Source organism: Lissotriton vulgaris, chromosome 3_1 (genome assembly GCF_964263255.1).
Source record: "Lissotriton vulgaris chromosome 3_1, aLisVul1.2, whole genome shotgun sequence".
Lineage (NCBI taxonomy): Eukaryota > Metazoa > Chordata > Amphibia > Caudata > Salamandridae > Lissotriton > Lissotriton vulgaris.
In genome coordinates, this window is record NC_141689.1 from 1777726884 (window position 1) to 1777747654 (window position 20771).

The window sequence follows — 20771 nt, forward strand, 5'->3', positions numbered from 1 at the left end:
CAGTGAATAGGTTGAAGAGAATCAGGGCGGCTGTTTTTCGCTTGTCTATGAGAATGATTCCTGATCTCATCTGTTGCCGCAATCAGGGCGGTTTTGGTGCTGTGATTTGAGTGAAACCCAGATTGGGAGGGGTTCAGAAGGTTGTTGGAGGTTTATTGCCTTTTCCAGAACTTCCTCTGGAAAGGGGAGCAGAGAGATGGGATGGAAGTCTTTGGGGTCCACAGTGGGTTTTTTGAGGAGCAGTCAGACTTCCGTGTGTTTCTATCCCTCTGGGAAAGAGGCTGAGGTGATGGTGGGTAGTTCTATTCTTATGGTGCTGTTTGCTAGGTTCATTACATAGTGGGGACAGGTGTCCCTGGGTGCTCCTAAGTGGATGGTGTTCATGATGGTAGCAGTTGTTAGAGTCAAGAGGGGTTCCCATGCGGTTAGACAATCTTTGTTGGGGTCGGTGTGGTTGAGGAATCTGTTGAGTTCAGTTGTTGGAGTTTGGGAGGCGAAATTTTCATAGATGGTGGTGATTTTACTATAGAAGAAGTCTGTGAGGGAGTCACAGAGAGTCTGGGAGTGGGTGATGCTGTTCCTGGTGGCTGTGGGGCTGGAGAATTCTTTGATGATGCAAAATTGTTTCTTGCTGTGGTTGGGACTGGCTTCCAGGCGGTCTGTTAGGGCACTTTTCTTGGCACTTTTGAGGTCTTTGTGGTACTCAGTGGGGGCTAGTTTGAAGGTTGCACAGTTGATGGGTGTTTTGGGAAGCACTAGATCCTTTCAAGTTGCTTGCAGTTGCACTTGTAGGAATTGATTTCTGGGGTGAGCCAGCTGGAGTGTTTGGGGGATCTACTGACTTTGGTGGGTTTGAGGCAAGTGACCATGTTGGCACAGTTTGTGATCCAAGTGTTGAAGTTTTCGACTGCATCCTCAAGGTCGGTGGTGGTGTCAGGGGGTAAGTTGCTGAGGTGGTTGTCTATAGGTTCTTGGTTACTTTGCTCCAGCTCCGGTGGGGGTGCTGTGCGGGGGGGGGTAGGGGTTCTGTGGATGGTTATTATGGGGAAGTGAACAATTGAGTAGTCAGACCATGGGATTTCTGTAGCGTGGCTGTATCTTATTCTTTCACTGAGAATATGGGGTCCAGTGTGTGTCCTACCATTACATCTACATCTTAAAAATAAGCATTAAAAAGCAACAACAAAAAAAGACATTCTATGAATTGCTTTCTATAAAATGTTAAGCGCGATTCATCCTGCAAATTTCCATTAAACAGTTTAGGTAAAGTGGTTTCTCAGTAATGGTATTCCATGAAATCTTTTTTCTGCCAAATCACAAACAGCCATCACATGTATGTTCATGGACACCATTCCTAACACATTTCTTTAAAAGAGAGATCTGCATGTCACATGAGTATCAGATACATTGGCACACATGATATTGTTTATTTACTTCCTCCTAGCTTTCACCGGTCTGTGACACTGGACTTCTCTGTCAGTTTGAACTGCACTTCATTTTGTCTCTGTGAGAGAATGCTGTAAACGGCAGTGCCAGTATCTGCCGAAGGGATGTGAACTTCTGGTTCTGAGAATAGACCACTAGAAGCAGGTGCCCCCATTAGCAAATTTGTTTTTAGGCTTGCTGGGAACAAATCTTGTTAGACATCCATCTTTACGTGACTGTAGGACGGGCTTGTCGTCCACGGTATTCAAGATCGAGATGGGATTTGTCCAGGTAATTCTCTAAGGCATGCTTGCTTAGACCCCCCAGAATGCTTCTAGGGTCAGGTGAACAACTACAGTGCAAGGAGACCACAATAACCACTCCCCATCTGCAGTAAGGTCCCCAATGAGGCAAGAGTATCAATTGACAGAGTCTGGGTGCTTGCAAAGACTGCAGGCTGTGGGTCTGAATGAATATGGCATCAGTCAAGTTGCAAATTTCAAATAAGCATTACTATTGGTCCACTTTGGACGTTTTCTACTCCCTTGTACAAGGTGATTGAATTCATACATCTGAAAATCCCATGATTTATATTTATCTGTATTTAAGTTATACTCATTTTATGTGCTAAACAGCCGGACATTTTATGGATGCATTTCGTGATTTAAAAAAAAAATGTTTAAATATTTTTATTTGAGAAAAAAAATGACAGACAATTTCACTGTTGCTCATACAATTCACAATGCAAGTTACATTTAGCATCAAATTAAGGACCAATGCCAATTAAACATACATCTTACACATTGTGCTCCCCATCCCTGTGCCTTCGCAATTCCAACTCTACTACAGGCAATATGCAAATCTCCCCCTATACAAGTTCCATTTGGACCATTTCCTGTCCAACTTCTTCGGGCACCCCCTATCAACAAACACTTCTTTCTCAGCTATCATGCATCTATCTAACTCCCTTTGCCAGACCGCCACTATAGGAGGCCGCGCGCCGCCCCATCTCCTAGCAATTTCCCTCTTAAATAGTGTGAAACCTAACGTTACAAACTGCTGCTCTGTCTCCGTATGATCAGTTGCCTCCCATATATTGAGTAGGCCCAATCGTGGCGTCAAATTAAGTGGCTTTCCCAGCGCGGAATGCATATGCGTCGTGATTCTGTCCCATCGGCTCTGCACCAGGGGACATTCCCAGATTATATGGTAAAAGGTAGCCGACTGTCGGCAGCCCTTCAGACACAGATCCTCTGGCCTGGACCCAATCCTCGCAAGAGTGACCCCAGTCAAATATGAGCGGTGTAAAATACGAAGTTGAATAAGTCGGAATCTAAGTGCGATGGCAGCCTCTCTAGATGACATTAGCGCCTGCCTCCAATCCTCTTCCTCAATCGTCCCAAGGTCCCCCTCCCACTTCTCTTTAAGCTTCCCGAAGGAATGAGGCACATTATTACTAAGTTTATTATAGGTGAGGGAGATAGCCTTGGTGTGCAACTGCCCATCCAGCAGACGATCTTCCAGAGGGGACGATTCCGGTATGTCCACACAACTGGGGAACGCCGTCATCAAAGCATGGCGTATTTGCAGATAACGAAAGATCTCACTTGCGCCAACCGGTAGGCTTTCTGTAGCTCCGCAAACCAAAGAATCTTACCCTTCTTGATCAAGTCGCAAACTGTCGAAATACCAATCATATCCCACCTATCGAATCCCGGGTTGTGGCAAAGCATACCTAGTTTCTGCGAATACCACAGCGGCGTCGCTGTAGTGAGCACGCCTGTCCAACCCAAACGGGAATTAGCTAACCTCCAGGTCTGTAACGTGTGTTGAGTTGGACCTATAAAACGTTGCTTCTTAGTGTGAGAGTAAAGCGCCCCAAGATAGCCAGATCTATCCATCTGAAACCTATCTAGAGCCCATGCCGGGTCATCCGGCGGGGCGTATCGCCACCTATTCACAGTCACCAGTTGCGAGGCCCAATAATACAGCTGTATATCTGGTAGAGCAAAGCCTCCATCATACCATCCCTTCATCAATTTCTGAAGCTCAATCCTCGGGGCCTTCCCATCCCAGAGTAGCGTATGCACCTACCCTTCAACGGCAGTAAAGTAGGTATCCGGAACCTTATGTGGACAATTTTGGAGAATATATAAAAACCGCGGAAGGGCCAGCATCTTAAAAAGAGCAGCGCGGCCAACCAATGACAATGGCAGAGATCTCCAATGCTGGATGTCAGCTCGCAGCCTTGCCAACAATGGCGCTAAATTGCGACTATAAAAGAGGGCCGGATTCCCAGATATCTAAATCCATCTTCCGAGACTATTAAAGCACATTCTCTTGGAAGGCGTGGGGTCTGTCCATGAAGCACATATAACACCGACTTGCCCCAATTGATATTGTATTTGTATTTGTAAAAATATTGAGGACCATATGGATGGACCTGTATGGGTTCGCATGGTATAACAATACATCATCTGCATAAAGGGATATTCTATCTCGCAATCGTGGGACCACCGCAGACCCCTTGTCATTACATCACGCCATATCCAGGCCGCCAAGGGCTCCAGCATAAGCGAGAACAGCAGCGGCGACAGAGGGCAACCCTGTCGAATGCCTCTCCATAGAGGAAACTGCCTGGATGTGTAGTTATTCACTCTGACCTGCCCTAAAATGTCTGTATAGAGTAGCCGTACCCACCGTATAAATTTAGGGCCCAACCCTGCTCTTTCCAAAACTTCAAACATGTAGGGCCATTCAATTGAATCAAACGCCATAGAGGCGTTAAGGGACAGTATGACTGCATCCTCCTCTAGATATCGCTGACGCGTCAACACATAATGGAGCCGACGGATATTAAGAGCCGTATTCCTCCCTGGCATAAAACCAGATTGGTCCAGGTATACAAGGGAGGATATCACTGTTCCCAGCCGCGTGGCGAGCACCTTCGCCTCTACATTGATCAATGAAATCGGCCTATAGGAACGGCAATCATCCACCGGTTTGCCAGCCTTGTGAATTACCACAATGCTTGCCAGCCGCTGATCCGGCGGTAGGGTTCCCCTCTCCCAGCTCTCCTGATACATTCCTCGCAAGTGCGGGACCATGTGGGAAGCCACTACCTTAAGAAACTCCACCGGGGTACCATTAGGCCCCATCGCCTTCCCAGATTTAATTTGTCTGATGGCCTTCCGAATCTCCTCATCCGATAGGTCCGCATCAAGTAGCTCTCTATCTACGTCTGAAAGAGTCGGTACGTCGCATTCTGCCAGTAGTTGACGTGAATCCTCCGCGGTATATGACGCCGAGGGAGAGTACACTGTTTCGAAATAATCAGCAAATGCATCTGCTATTTCGCCTGGGCGGTAAAGAACTTCACCACTCGGCATCGTCAATTGGGGCACCCACCTCGCACCTTGCTCCTTCCTTCCCAACCATGCCAGTGTCTACCCTGCCCTATTTCCAAGCTCATACAGCCTGTGGTGGGTAGCGGCCTGTTTAGCCAACATGTGCTCCCGAGCCTTTAGTTTTATTCCTCCTTCTTGAGCGTCAGACTATGCAGCGCCCCATCGAGGGATGGAGCGCATACGCCGCCTCAAGCTTCCGAAATGCTTCCTCCAGCTGCGCCAGAATCTCACGCCGCTTTGCAACACATTGCACTTTCAACGATAGGGCATATCCTTTCAGAACCACCTTATAAGCCTCTCAAATCGTCTGTGCCGACGCTACAGAGCCCACATTTTCCTCCAATAAGTATCCAGTATGCACCCCGAGCTCCTCCCTGATATCCGGGATTTTAAGCAACCATGGGTTAATAACTATAGTGTGCCTCTGCTGCTTTTCTCCATGAGTAAAGTCTATCCCTACTGGGGAATGATCCGATAGACCTCAAGGATACGTCCTAGTATGCCTGAAGTTACCTACTGAAGCCGCGTACGTCAGAAAATAGTAAATGCTGGAAAGGCTGCCATTCACACTAGAAAAATAGGTAAAGTCTATAGGAACGCCCTGTAACTCCCGCCCCACATCCGAGAGACCCAGTGCAGTGGCAAATTCTGCCATAAGCTCATTTGGCCTCACCCCCTGCCGTCTCGGGTACCTATCAGTTGTATCATCCATGGTCATATTGTAGTCCCCACCCATTAATAAAATACCATCTGGGAGATCAGTTAGCACCCGGCCCAGCATTACTAAGGCCTCTCTGCCCAGCGCCAGCGGCAAAAAGACAGAAACTATATTCAAGGCTCTCCCCTCCCACTGAGCCACAACCACTGCAAACCGCCCAGCAGAATCCGCCCAGGTGTTAATAACTATAAAGGGAGTGTTTCTCCGAACCAAAATACCTGTACCCCAAGAGCCGGTGGTGTAATCAGCATGCACCACGAGCCTGTACCCCCATCTATTCAGGGCCTTACTTTTGTTAGTGGGTTTCCTGAAGGAAGACTAAGTCTGGGGATTGTCTCTTCAGGTATTGCTGAACGATGCCTCTTTTTATTTTATCGCCCAAACCATTAACATTCCAGGTAAGGACAGAGAGCACTGAATCACGCTCCGCCACTATCTACCAACATGATAAACATCATAGTACCACAGGTCAGAAACGCAGCCAACAATATCATTCGCAACTTGCAAAGAAAGGAATTCGCATCATTTTTGAGTCTGTAATGTAGAATCGAAACATGGAAAATAAAATAATTTATTGCATTACAATCACACTGAAAACAGTCTCCCTGGGCCAGGGCAAAAGAGTAAGCTCGTCCACAGTAAAAACACAGATCAATACTTTGGAAACAACAACCACCCCTCAAACACCCCCCCCCCCATGTCTCCCTATCCCCCCAACCTGCCTCCCTGCCTGTGGATTTAGAACTACCCACCCCCGAACATGGCAGAGTGCCTCTCACCCCCCCCTCGAAAATGCTAGAAATGCAGAGGGAACCGGTTCCCCCTCCCGCAGACACATTATACAGTCATCTAAATTCACAGCCATCCTTGTCATATTAAAACTGAGCAACATCATATCACATCAATATAGTCAACAAATAATTCACATCATTTACCCCGAGTGCAAAAACAGTCTTGTTCCAATGAACCAGAATCCCTCCCCCTCGTGTACCCCCTACTTGCGTATATCTTCAAATCCAAGTCCCGCAGTTGAACACTGGAGCTTTTCAGTCCTGCTCCTCCAGTCTACTTGTGTCCGCTGCAGCATCCGTACCTGCCGCCTCCAACAGGGTTTCTTTCTGCAGTCCAGGTCTATCAGAACGGTTCCTCCTTTGATTTCCTAACGTGCTCCAGCCCTCCATACAGTCCCAGACCGCCTTCGGTGAGATAAAGAACCATGGCTTGCCATCTGATTCCACTCACAGTCGCGCCGGGAAGAACATCGCATATTTCCCCTCTCGTTCAAAGGCGGGCTGGACCTTGAAATTTGCAAAATTATATCCCTGTCACGGTAGTTGAACACCCTGGCTATCAGTGGCCTCGGGACACACCCGATTTTGGTCAACCACCCGGCCCCCTGTGGGCTCTTTCAATAGAAAAGTAGCTGGACAATGTATTTGGTTTCAGGTGCTTCGTGATTAAGTCCTCCACATACAAGTGAGCGGCTGGCCCTTCCGTCCGTTCCGGAAACCCCTAAAATTCGAATGTTGTTGCGGCGGGCTCGCCCTTCATAGTCATCCAGTTGTTGCAACATCCTTTCGGATTTTTTCTGCATCTCTAGCATCTGGCTCTGGAGCTCCGAAGTGTCCACCTGCAAGGCACTCGTCACAATTTTCAATTCCTTCACCTTCTCGTCCATTTTCCTGAAATCTGCTCTTAACAATGAGAACTCCACTGTGACTGAGTCCACTGAGGTACGTATCCCACCTATCGCCGCCATAACATCATGCAAAGTCGGCTCCGGTTCTGCTGCGTGGCCCACCACTGGTCCCTCCTTGTCCGATCTCGGTGAGTCACCTTTTTCTCCCGCTTTGGCCCAAGCAAATTTCGCCAGCTGCTTCTGGGTGTTGGAATTTGCTCTTTTTCTCCCTGTCGCCATAGTTACAGACGTCCATAAACCCCTTCACAGACAAGCTTAGGAGGTAGTCCGTTAGCACAGCCATAGCCAGACGAGGAGAGCAGGTCGCGTAGATTGATATTATCAAAATTCATCACTCTCTGGAGTCTGGTCCAACAGTCTTCCACCTGCACCGACTAGCAGTCACGAGGCCAACCACTTCTATATCCCAGAGCTCATCACCTTTCGTCCCGCTGCAGAGCCCAGGTGGCACTCGCCACAGCACACAGCCCCTTCAATGAGTCCATTCAGCCGGGCTCGCCAGGAAGATCCACCACTCACTGCTCCCTCCTAGGTCACCAGGAAGGAGCTGCCGGAGGCCACAGCACAGATCCGGGAACGCGGTCCCAGGCACCACACCAGCCTCCAGCAGAACAATCAGGCCGGACAGAGTCCACCAGCAAGCCTCCGCACTGTCTAAATGCAGTATCTCACGAACCTACCAAAGTCTGTGGGAGGTTATCGGGCTCCGCTTTCAACGCCACTGGCAGTCTCCCTCACCGCACTCTTCACTGGAGGGCTACCCTCCCGGCACCGCACTCACTCGGATAGGAAGTCACTACCACTCTGGGTGGCCACTGTCTCACCCCAAGAGGCCCGCACAGCTGCTCCGCTGGGAGTCCCGTAGTCTTTCGCCGCTGGCCGCCACCAAGGATTCACCACCGAGCCGCCACAGAGCGTCCACGGAGCAATCCAGTAGCCCGACACCGGAGCACTGCCGCGCCTCCACCTCCAGACTTCCAGGCTCCCAGTTCACAAGTAAAGGGGGCCGGTAATAGCGCCCTCCCCCTGCAGCACACTCCAGCGCCGCTGCGTTGTCTATGTCGCGGCCGGGCCACAACCACTTCCTCCACCGATGCTCCGCATCTCCTTCCGCATAGGCCTCAAAGCCGGGGCTTCGATTGTTAGGCAGCCCCTAGCGCCACGCGCCCGTCCGAGCCGCCCATTGTTGCAGGTCTTCCACCTCCATGCTGCCACCCACCAATATCCCGCCGGTGGTCTGTATCACTCAGGGGGGGACATAAGCACAGCTCCGCGCGGCCTCAGTTATTGCTCGTGGGCCGGGGCCGCCATCTTTCCTCCACGGAGCCCCAGGTCCCGGGCATCCACAGCCGGCAGATCTCGCTTCAGGGGGCCAGTCGATCGCACATCATACGGGGGGGCCTAGGTGTTAAGCCTCCAGAGCTCCCACTCGGTTTTTGATGGCTGTAGGTCATGAAAACCCCACGGAAGGGCAGGAGCACGCTCAGGCTGCGGCCATCGCTCTTGGCTGCTAGCAATGCCCCCCGCATTTCATGATTTTTACCCAAAATTATGCTATATATATTCGAATATTCACGAAACCTGCAAAAGCCCCCAACTGAAACCTTGCATGATAACCCAGTAAAATCTTCTCTCTCTATGCAATGCACCAAGAACAACACTATCCTCATTTTACATTCAGTGAACACCCCATTTTTAACAGTCCCTCTGAGGTGCCGGGTTTTTAGGAACCCGGTGGTGCCAGGGGATAACACCCGAAGACCTCTGAGTTCTCCCTGTTCCGGACCACAGAAACACAGAGTCTTCTAGGTGAAGTCAGAGATCGAGTTTTATTGGCTGCAACCAAGTAACAAGTGTCCTAGAAGTACAGCAGCACGGGATGTAAGTTCTCAGGAGACTGTTCGTTCTTACAGAGCCAGCCTTCTCCTTTTATACAAAAATAATAGCTGTAGGCAAGAATTCTTCAGTTTACGATACGGTCATATACATATTTCCACAATAATGGAAAAGCACAGTCATGATGATAAACCCACATTCTAGATGTCCAGTTTGTGACGGATGACCCAGCCCGGCCCAGAACCACCATCAGATATCGATGAAACCCCAATAAACTTGGGCACCTCCGTATCGTAAAACTGGCCATAAACAAGGGACATGGACAGGTGTATGTGTGTGGATAACATGGTTTGTATGTAGTGAATGGTTTATGGCATGTTGTGCCTTGATGCTATCTTACTCGGCCACTGGGCGAGGGACTGCCCGAACAGGTTTTGCTGGAGGCCGTGGAGTCAGCTCGGCCAGGTCATGGGGAAGTCAGCTAAGGTGGACGTGTCCTTTCAGATCAAGCTCGGCCTTAATCAATTGACTATATGAGGGCAAGCCATAAGAGGGATGCCGTTCACAAAATGGAGTCCGAGGGTTCGGAACGGAAACCACGATTTAAGGGTGATGGCATCACTCAATCACGACGCAAATGCATGGGGATAATGTCCTAATCATTACCGGTCTGCCGATACCAAATTCGTCATGGTACGATGATATTTTGTGACACGAGTGTTGGGCCTCGGTACCATATTACAGCAGGGTCCAGAATTTCAGAACCACAGACCCTCCTTTTGCCCTCATATTAGGCAATAACTCATGCTAGTCTGAGTCCAAATCTGTATTCTGGAAGTCATGGAGATGCTGCTGTAGCATCATTCTGTTGCTCAATTCGTCCCTTGACACAGGCTTCCTTACACATGATGTAGCACAGAGGCCACATATTGCAGGAGCGCACTGCACAAACAGGCAGAACATAAACAAAATGGCTAAAATCATCCCAATGAATATCAGAGTTTTCCATCCCCAGGCAGAGATCAGTTCCCAGAACCACCCTAGCAGGGACCAATCCCCTTTATCCACCTGAAGGGAATCAGAGATTTTGTGCAGTTTGGAGATGGCCTGGTACACTGTCGGAGCATTATCAGGGATGAAAATGCAACAACTGGATTGGATCACTCTACATACACCACCACGGTCTGCAAGTATGACATCTAGGGCAACCCTGTTCTGAAGAGTCATAAGTCGGTCCGACTGGAGCTCAGCGGTCAAGTTACGAAGGGCACCGGCCGTTTCGGTCACGGCGGATTCAACTACCCTCGTCAACTGGCGAATGTTCCTGCTGTTCACCATAGGGCCCCAAAAAGGCAGAAAACCCTTTGCGAAGTCCCCAAACTCTTGACCCGCAGTGTCGTCTTTACTCACGACACCCCTAACTGTCCTTGTCCGATGGTAATCTGCCTCGGCCGTGTAGGTGGGTGGCAGCAGAAACGAGATGAAACATGTGCCCGAGAAGTCAGGGGGCAACCATGTATACGCTCTATCGTGGCAGACAAAGTAAGTACCCTTAGCTGCTAGCAATGAAGGGGAGGTCTGAGGCGAGAAAACGTAAGTCTCAGTGCAGACACTCTTTCCCAACTGAGCTCTAGGGTTTTTGCCATTTCCCTGCAGACATAAGTGACCTTGGTGGGGTACTATCCAGATTGGGGAGGATTTCTTTGCTTTCAGACTCTCAGCCAAAGAGATTCCATATTGCGTTATATTCCATCTGCTATAAGGCATCAATTCATCTCTGGGGATCGTTTTGTATGTGTCGACATCCCTATTCATATTCCTAATTCCCGCCACTAGTGTCTTGTTGCTTGAGTTTTTCCCTGGAACATACGGTTCGAGGGCGAACAGGAACATTGCTCTAAATGCCCACAGAGAACCATGGTAACCAAATGGCAGGACAAAATACGGGATACCCCTATCGGTCGTGTGTGGCATAAGTCCACATACCCAACAGTTTGTGGTGTTAATTACAGATTGGTGCTGGTGTAGGAGCTGGATGAATGAATTATTCGTAAATTCTAATCTTCTGGCAGACTCGTGTTCAGGCAGAGGGTGGAAAGAATGTGGGGAGACAGTAGGAGGAGGTGTGGGCTGAGTGTTGTGTACAAAGGTAACTCGAAAGATGAACAGAGCATAGCCAACTAAAAACATTATTATGCTACACAACATTAAAATGCATATTACTAAAAATCGTTTTCTTGACAGCACAGCGCAAACTCTCTTTTCAAAGTTCGTAGATCTAGCAGGTCTCTCTACCCTTGGAAACTCCATCCTCTAGTTGCTGCCCGCGGTGGGAGATTGATTCTGCCAAGGAGTGCTTTCTGTTCAGCCAGGGTAATTCCCTTAGACCAACCAGAACCGTTGACCTAAACGTCTCCAGCTGCACTCCCCAGACTGTCAACCGCGACCCTAGCAGCAGAACCGGATGGCGGTTCGAAAATCAAAAATGAGCAAGTTCCCTGGGCGAGAGAGCTGTAAAATCAAAAATAGTTCTTGGGGGAAAGAAAACCTTATTAGTTTACTTTTATTAGTCCGTTTTTCTTGGCCTCAGATTATACCGTTGTTTCCCAGGTACGGTGTTGTCTTCAAACAAAGTCTCAGGTTCGGTAGTGTCCAACTGCATTGACGGTGGCACAAATCCTTGTAGAACTCGGTCGCTCTCCTTTTCCGTACCAGTTCCTTTCAAACGTGCATCACTGAAAGGCACGAAACGGGGCACAGACTCAGTCTCTGAGTCAGCAGTTCCCTCCTGGACCCATCGGTCATATGGAAGGGGCAACGGGACCCGTTTGCAATGGGCTCCGTGCACCCAACGTTTTTTCCCGTGGACACGTACTGCAGAGCGGGTAGTCAGTAGGACTTGGAAGGGTCCGGTCCAACGAGGCTCCTTGTTCTTGGTTCGCCTGAAGTTCCGTACTAGGACCCAGGAACCAGGTTGAATGGCTTGGCCTGGATCATCAGACGCTGGCGGAGAGGAGCTGTGGACCTGTTGGTGTAAAACACGCAATTTAGTTGTCAATTCGTGCAAATAGTCAAGCAGTACAGGGTGCTCTATCTCGCTGAGTTTCTTGGGCCTTGGCACGCCCCATATATTAGCTGGGCGGTCGAACACTATCTCGTGTGGGCTAAGTCCCAGTCTAGAATGGACAGTCGTTCTGGTAGATAGGAGTGCTAAAGGCAGGGCGTCAGGCCATTTAAGACCTGTGCTGGCTTGTATCTTGGCCAATTTTTGTTTTAACGTGCCGTTATAGCACTCTACTAATCCGGCTGATTGGGGGTGATTTGCGGCGTGGAACTTCTGGTGTATGCCTAGACATTCACACACTCTCTTCATCACTCGTCCCACGAATTCACTTCCATTATCACTCCAGACAATTCTAGGCATACCATACCTAGGGAAGAATTCTTTGACCAGGGCTTTGGCAGTTGACAAGGCAGTGTTGTCCTTAAGGGGATACGCTTCCACCCACCTGGAGAAGGCGCAAACAACAACAAGCACGTATTTCAGATTGTTGCATCTTTCCATGTGGATGAAATCGAGCTGCAAAACCTCAAACGGATACGGAGGCGCAAAGTGACCAGCTGGAGTTGGAGTTCCCTTGCCGGGATTGTACTTCAAACACACCATACAGTTCTTGACCAAATTCTCTGCACATTTTGGGATACCACTATTCTGCCATACCGGGGCCAACAACTTACAGATTCCTTTCACACTGATGTGAGCCATCCCATGAGCCATCGTCACCACTGCAAGCACATATGCATTGGGTAACAGCCATCTTTGATGTTCAGACAATTCGACCCAACAACCATTCGCATCCAATCTACCCTTGCTTTCTCTCCATTCGTTCACCTCTTTCTCAGTCGCCTCGGACTGTATGGACTTCACACTTTCAATAGTGTCCTCACACATACCCACATCAGCGATCCATCTCGCAGGACCTACAACATACATGCGACTCATTGTGTTCCTTGCAGTCTCTTTCGCAACTTCATCTGCAAATGCATTCCCACGACCAACATCATCTTGAATCTTTCCGTGTGCACTGCATTTCACAATCGCAACTTGTAGTGGCAAGGTCAGTGACTCGAGAAGCTCGTTAACTAGCTGACCATGCTGTATCTTTGCACCATGCGACGTCAGGAACCCACGTTCATGCCACAATCGTCCGAAACTGTGAGCCACGCCAAAGGCGTATTGGCTATCAGTATACACATTCACTCGCTTTCCTTTTGCCAACACACATGCTCTTGTAAGTGCAATTAACTCGGCTGCTTGCGCAGAATGATGGGGAATACGGGCAGTTTCTACAATTGTGTGCAATGTTGTCACCGCATATGCTGCAGTCGTATCACCATTGGGCAACTTGAAGCATGAACCATCAACCCATAACGCATCATTACATTCAGGAAGGGGAGTGTCCAATAAGTCTACTCTCCCTTTTGTCTCTTCTTCTGTCCTAAAACAGCAATCATGCTTTTCCACCTCATCTGTCTCTGCTGGAACGGGCAATAACGTGGCTAGGTTGAGTGTATCGCACCTCTTTATGTGAATCTGACTCGCTAACAGTGTCAGCTCATAACTTGACAGTCGAGCACTAGTTAAGTGCTGTGTCTTCGTTCTGTTTAGCAAAATGTCTACTGCATGTGGGAGCATCACGATCAGTGTATTATTCATTACTAGTCCAGCAGACTGTCGAATACAGACAGCTGCTGCAGCAGTGGCCCTCAAGCAACTTGGTAATGCCTTAGCTACAGGAACTAGAGTCGCGGAAAAGTACGCGCATGGATGCTGTTTGTCCCCAAAGGATTGTGTCAGGACTGATAATGCGCAACCTTCCCTCTCATGGACGTATAATATAAAAGGCTTACTGTAGACGGGGTTACCCAACACAGGAGCCGAACACAATGCATCACGCAACTCGTGAAAACTCTTCTGACAATCTTCAGACCAAGGCACAGGATTGGGTGTATCCTTACAGATTAGTGCCAGCAAAGGTTTGGCTAACAATGAGAAATTTGGTATCCATTGCCTGCAATATGATGTAATGCCCAAGAAAGCACGCACTTCTCTCTGTGTCCTTGGGACACCCAATTTTGTAATTGCCTGTATTCTCTCGGGGGTCAGTCTCCTTCCCTCCTTCGATAAGATGTGACCTAAGTAGGTCACTTCTTGTCGACAAAATTGCAGTTTTGAAAGAGAGACTTTGTGCTTCATGTCACATAAATGACGCAACAACGACAATGTGGCTTCCTTGCAAATCTCTTCAGTATCTGCTGCGATCAGCAGATCGTCTACGTACTGAATGAGAGTCGCATCATTGGGTAGAAGTAGTGTGGCTCACTGGTTAGAGGCGGCAGACCCGAGAGCAGAGGACGGCCCGGGACCAGGGTTCGATTCCCGGCGCGGCAGGTTTCTGGACCAGGGTCAGCGGACTCGATAATTCTCTCGCCTCGGTGCCCACTCTGATCAGCGATCACACTCGGCAACTCTGGGCATTAGCTTGCCTCATCTTCACTAACGGCCCCACCAGACCGCCGGGGATGCCTGGTCTCACCCTGGAGATACCCATTAAGGGACCATCTCTCAGGGAAGCCAGGAAGGGTTTCGCAGCGGTCGAAGCGCCTTGGGACCCTACGGGTAAGTAGTGCGCTATATAAATGCCTATACATTTACATTTACATTTACATTTACATTTACATTTACATAGAACAATCGTGTCAAGTTGTGATTTCAGAGCCTGACTGAATATCGATGGACTCTCACAGTAGCCCTGAGGAGCGCGTTTGAAGCGGAAGCTTCGTCCTCCTAGATTAAAGCCAAAAATATCTCTGCTCCCCTCGGCAATCGGGATGCTGAAGAAGGCGTTCTTCAAATCAATCACCGAGAACCAAGTGGCTGAAGCTGGAACCATAGTCAATAGGGCAGTAATGTCGGGAACAACTGGAAATTGTGGCACAACAATCTTATTCACTTCTCTGAGATCAATCACAAATCTGTACACGGGTGGTTGTGAAGGATCAGTACGCTTTAAAACAGGCAAAATAGGACTATTACAAATGTTACCAGCTGTTTCTTCAATGACATCTTTCTCAATTAGATCGTAAATGATCGCTAACAATGCCTTTTCACATTCGCTAGATATCTTGTATTGGGGAATACGTGCCAACCTAACATTGGCTCGCAATATTATGACATATGGCGCTATCTCCAAAAGACCCACGTCGTTAGAACCAGTAGCCCAATGTATATCTGGGAGAGATGACAATTCAGTTGGAATATTCTCCTTTGACAAATACATTGGGGAAATCACTTTCTTACCTAGTGTGAGTTGTACTCCCGAAGGAGAACAGTACAAAGTCGCATACAATCTCTTTAACAAATCCAAACCTAACAAGTTTTCGCCACAACCTGTTGTAAGAATGAGGGGTGCTTCAAATTCATATGGGCCAACAGAAAGGGGCATAGGACTAGAAATTGGGTTTCTAACCGGGGTGCCAGAAAAACCTACTGAGACGTTCGTTTCGCCAGACAAAGGTGCACCAGGAAGTTTTGAGTGCATAATAGAACTTTTTGTAGCACCAGTATCCAGCAGAAAAGGTTCTGACATACCTGATGTAATCACCTCAACATAAGGTCCATTCTGATCTACTGGAACTGAAACAACTCCCTCTCTTTGTCCATGGATGTCCTAGCAATTATTACCCTCATTCTCGTTTTCTGCGTAATAGTCATCAGCATAGTACTGGGCGGACCTGGAGGCCGCAATATTCTGTTGGTCAAAGCTGTTCATGGAATTCTGAGGCGGGAAAGAAGTGGTATTCTGGGGGAAATTTCCACGGCCCCTACCCCTAGGAGCCTGTTGAACACCTCTACCTCTTGTACCAGAAACACCATTTAAACGTCGCAATAAAGCTGGACAATTATTCTTGAAATGACCCTCTTCCTTGCAATACGCACACTGATTCGGACCATACGGTAAACGCTGTTGAGAAGACTCATTTCTTTGTGAGTTTCTCGAATACTGCTGTGGTTGCTGATAATCAGGCTCACTAGCTGTGCGAGGCGGATAGGCTTGCTGGAGAAGGACTTTAGTTTTCAAATCTTTTGTCTTTTTGTCTGCCTTATCTATTTCGTCTTTGCGTCTATTTTCGTAGTACTGGGCTGTGGCTAAAATCTGCGCTGTCGTGGAAACAGCCCAAGCACTCTCTGAATATTTCAATTTATTACATAGTTCAGAAAGCAGATTATGTACGAACTTGTCTACAAACAATCTCTGGCCACCCTCGGTAGCCATATCCTGACCACTATGATCGACAAAAGTCTCCTCGAATCTCGTGAAAAAGTCAGACACATTCTCATCTTTCTTCTGTTTGCACGCAGACAACTTATCCCAATTTACACGCAATTCAGGCATTAAAGTCTTCATATAGGTAATAATTCTACCAGGAAGTTCAGCTATTAGAGGCTCAGGCTTAGCGCCACCAACTTGTCTAGCATCAGTAGCAGTGATATTAGCCCATGTGTCACCTAGTTCTTGATCATGGTCTGTATGACGAATCTTACTCCATAAGGGTTGTGGAACAACATTCCCGAACAACATGTCTACATCTGCTAAGTTCATTATACATGAGCTGGCGGTCTGTGATAACTCCTTATAATACCCTGCAGGATTTTTGCGAGGATCAGGTAATGTCTGTTTGAGTGCTAAAACTTCAGATATTTTCCAGGGGACATGTACCCATACACGCTGGAAATGCGGTAGAATTGGTGGATTTGCATTCGCATCACCTTCCCTCCAAACTGGGGGAACCTCTCTCATGGGGTACTGTCGCGGCTTTTTCCTACCTGACATGTCATCCTCATACAGTGATCTAGAAACGTTTCCCGTACTCCTATAAGATAACAACAAATCTATTGCTCGTTCAACATCGGCACCTACAATCATGCCTTCATAAAACTTAAATCGCATACGGAACAATTCCTTAATTTTGCGTTTTGGATCATTCGTCTCCAAATCTTCGCAAAGATATACACACATCTCTTCGAATACATATCTCTGAGTGGGTGCATCCCACTGACGGAAGACTTCCATAACAGACTGAACATCATACCTAACAGTGTCAGTAACCCATTTGCGTGCTAACTCATTCAGCACTTCTCTTTCCTGATAATCAGGCAGTTGACTACGCAACTGTCTACGTCCTGTTTTAGGGGTCGACTTAGGAGACCCAAAGAAAGGTGAGAACAGACCAGTGACAGTACTTGCCACTCTCTGTCGAACAGAAGGAGAAGCTTGCGGAGAGGCAGACGTGCCAGAAAAGACAGGCTGATGTAAAGAGGAAGTTGAGGCAATAGCAGAGGAAGTCGAGGCAGTAGCAGAAGTAGTATCATGATGAACAGTTGGAGCAGTAGGCAAAGCCGTAGGAAAAGTAGAAGGAGTATGTAGCAAAGGCGGCGGCCCTTGAGAGGGCTGCGCCGGAGAAGTAGGAACCAGCTGAAGAGGAGCTGGTGCTTGTGCAAGGACTGGAGTTCGTGCGCCGGGGCGTGGTATAACAAAGCGCTTTGGGGGTGCAGTAATGCTCGATGTATATGGGGGTGGTGAATTCAGTAAATGGGACATTAATGGATCCTTCTCTGATGTCTCTTTTGAACCTTGTCCTTCATGTGGCAACATCGGGTAGCATTTATCTACTGCTAACTTCTTGCTTCTGAGGATTTGTTCACTTTCCTGCTCTTCCTCATTATCCCTGTATGCAATGGCAGCTTGCACCATTGACATACCTCTTTTATTTTTCTTAGCTAGTTTTATTTCTTTCTGTTTGGCTTCCTTGCGCCACAAGCGAAAAGAGTCAAACATCGCCGGCCGGGCTTTCTTCTTGAACAATTTGACCTTGAGGTTATCTTAAATTTCTGTGTCAAAGCTACCATATTGGGGCCATTTTAAAACACCGTCCTTTCTGGTGTATTTTATCCATACCTCATTATATGTGATAGGGCCTACTCCGTGCTTTATATAGAGCTCATGTGTTGGAGTTCCAATCGGAGGAACCGGACACGAATCCTCTAATCGGGAGTCCTTACTACAACCAAGACAAAACAAGTTTCCAAGTCTGCTAAGACCAGGCATCTTCGCTCACTAGTCTAGCTTCAAACTTCAAAGGATTATCGAATACGATATTTTCGTGAATACACAAATCCCTTGGTTTTGGCGCTTGCAAGTTCCAAACAAGGTGTATCTCAAGGATACCAAAACTAAGAACAAACTAAGGACTGGGAGACGCTCCACTTATACTTAACTGAAGTATTGATGATCGATGACGTCACTAGAAGACTCGTCTATCCTTTCGCTCTACCAAGAATCACTGGGTCCAAAACAGGGAGATAGTCAGGGCAGCAGTCCTTCGTAGCCGTCGGGACGCGGGGAACCTCGCAGCAAAGACCTTCGGAACCACGTCGACATACAGGGGTCGCTGAGGTGGCTGGCCGTCCTCTGGAATTTTCACACGAAGCTCCTCACAAACATCTGGCTTGGACCGATACCGCTTGATACCGCCCCGAGTTGGGCGCCAACTGAGGTGCCGGGTTTTTAGGAACCCGGTGGTGCCAGGGGATAGCACCCGAAGACCTCTGAGTTCTCCCTGTTCCAGACCACAGAAACACAGAGTCTTCTAGGTGAAGTCAGAGATCGAGTTTTATTGGCTGCAACCAAGTAACAAGTGTCCTAGAAGTACAACAGCACGGGATGTAAGTTCTCAGGAGACTGTTCGTTCTTACAGAGCCAGCCTTCTCCTTTTATACAAAAATAATAGCTGTAGGCAAGAATTCTTCAGTTTACGATACGGTCATATACATATTTCCACAATAATGGAAAAGCACAGTCATGATGATAAACCCACATTCTAGATGTCCAGTTTGTGACGGATGACCCAGCCAGAACCACCATCAGATATCGATGAAACCCCAATAAACTTGGGCACCTCCTTATCGTAAAACTGGCCATAAACAAGGGACATGGACAGGTGTATGTGTGTGGATAACATGGTTTGTATGTAGTGAATGGTTTATGGCATGTTGTTCCTTGATGCTATCTTACTCGGCCACTGGGCGAGGGACTGCCCGAACAGGTTTTGCTGGAGGCCGTGGAGTCAGCTCGGCCAGGTCATGGGGAAGTCAGCTAAGGTGGACGTGTCCTTTCAGATCAAGCTCGGTCCTAATCAATTGACTATATGAGGGCAAGCCATAAGATGGATGCCGTTCACAAAATGGAGTTCGAGGGCTCGGAACGGAAACCACGATTTAAGGGTGATGGCATCACTCAATCACGACCCAAATGCATGGGGATAATGTCCTAATCATTACCGGTCTGCCGATACCAAATTCGTCACGGTACGATGATATTTTGTGACACGAGTGTTGGGCCTCGGTACCATATTACAGCAGGGTCCAGAATTTCAGAACCACACCTCTACAACTTTACCCTCGTACAGTCTTATTGCGATTGGGTCTGAATTATTGGTCGGTAAAACCGCCAGTACGAAATATTGTTAACAAATACTGCATTTTTTTCTTGGATGAATTATGTGCTGAAGATGTTGTACAACATGTTAAAACTCACAATTTCCCTTTAATTAGGGGTGGGCAAAATATTCCATTCTGCCTGTGGAATTGGTGGAATTTTGGCGACTCCATATTACACTTGTAACACTGAGTTCCGGCTATATTCCGCCAATCACCGTGCGGTGGAATTTTTTCTCGTACACAGCTCCAGATAGGTAGGTTGGCATGCGCAAGCGAGATTTGGAGTCACAGAGCGTGATGTACAGTTTCTAGGAGAATATACAGCGAGATTTTTCTCATGTGGGCTGTCGCGGCGGTCGTGACTGGTTCACGGTCAGAAGGCTGCTGCTTGAGTAGAAAATCTACTTGAGGGACAGCAAAATCAATTTGAGCAGCTGCACCTCTGGTGCGTCATATGGTGCCGTTTGTGCTGATTTTTCAGTATGGAATGCTCTTTTGGTGCTAAATTATAGCGCAACATGCTTATTTTTGTCCGTTGACGAACCTTCGCAGAATCTCGTGGAGTTTTTATGTAATTCTGCTGAATTCCATGGAGTCAAACTACATGAGTTCCCCCCACCTCTACTATTAATTACATGTTTTCACCAGGTGATTTGCAAGGGCAAACAATAGGTCCATGCTCAGCTATAACAGGACTTGTAATTTGGATTCAGGTGCAAACACTGTTTGTGCAAAAGTCCAGATTTAACAGGCCACTCAGAATGATGGGTTCAGTCGTAACTACGTTTGTCAAATGAAATCCCAAGTGGCCAAATACATATTTTCATCTCAGAAAATGGGTTCTTCCTATAGAAAGTAAGGGCCTCATTACGAACTCTGCCAGACATCGTCTCGGTCAAGGGACTGACCGACACCCGGTCGGCAGTCCCGACTAATTAGGATGCGACCGAACACTGGGGCATATTATCAAGGGGGTTTATCTCCGCTTTTTTGGCTTTAAAAGCCAAGAAAACGGAGATAAAATTATCTCCCTATTACCTAGCTGTCTCTAACACCAGTTAGCGACAGCTAGTAGGAGATAGCGACCATCTTGGGCCCCACTTTGCATGTCAGTGATATTTATCA

General features: G+C 47.9%; 1 protein-coding gene across 1 annotated transcript in view; it reads left to right on the forward strand.

Annotated features, from left to right (window-relative positions):
- TRPC3 (transient receptor potential cation channel subfamily C member 3) overlaps positions 1-20771 on the forward strand; it is a 678274-nt gene that overhangs the window by 581727 nt on the left and 75776 nt on the right. The window lies entirely within an intron of this gene.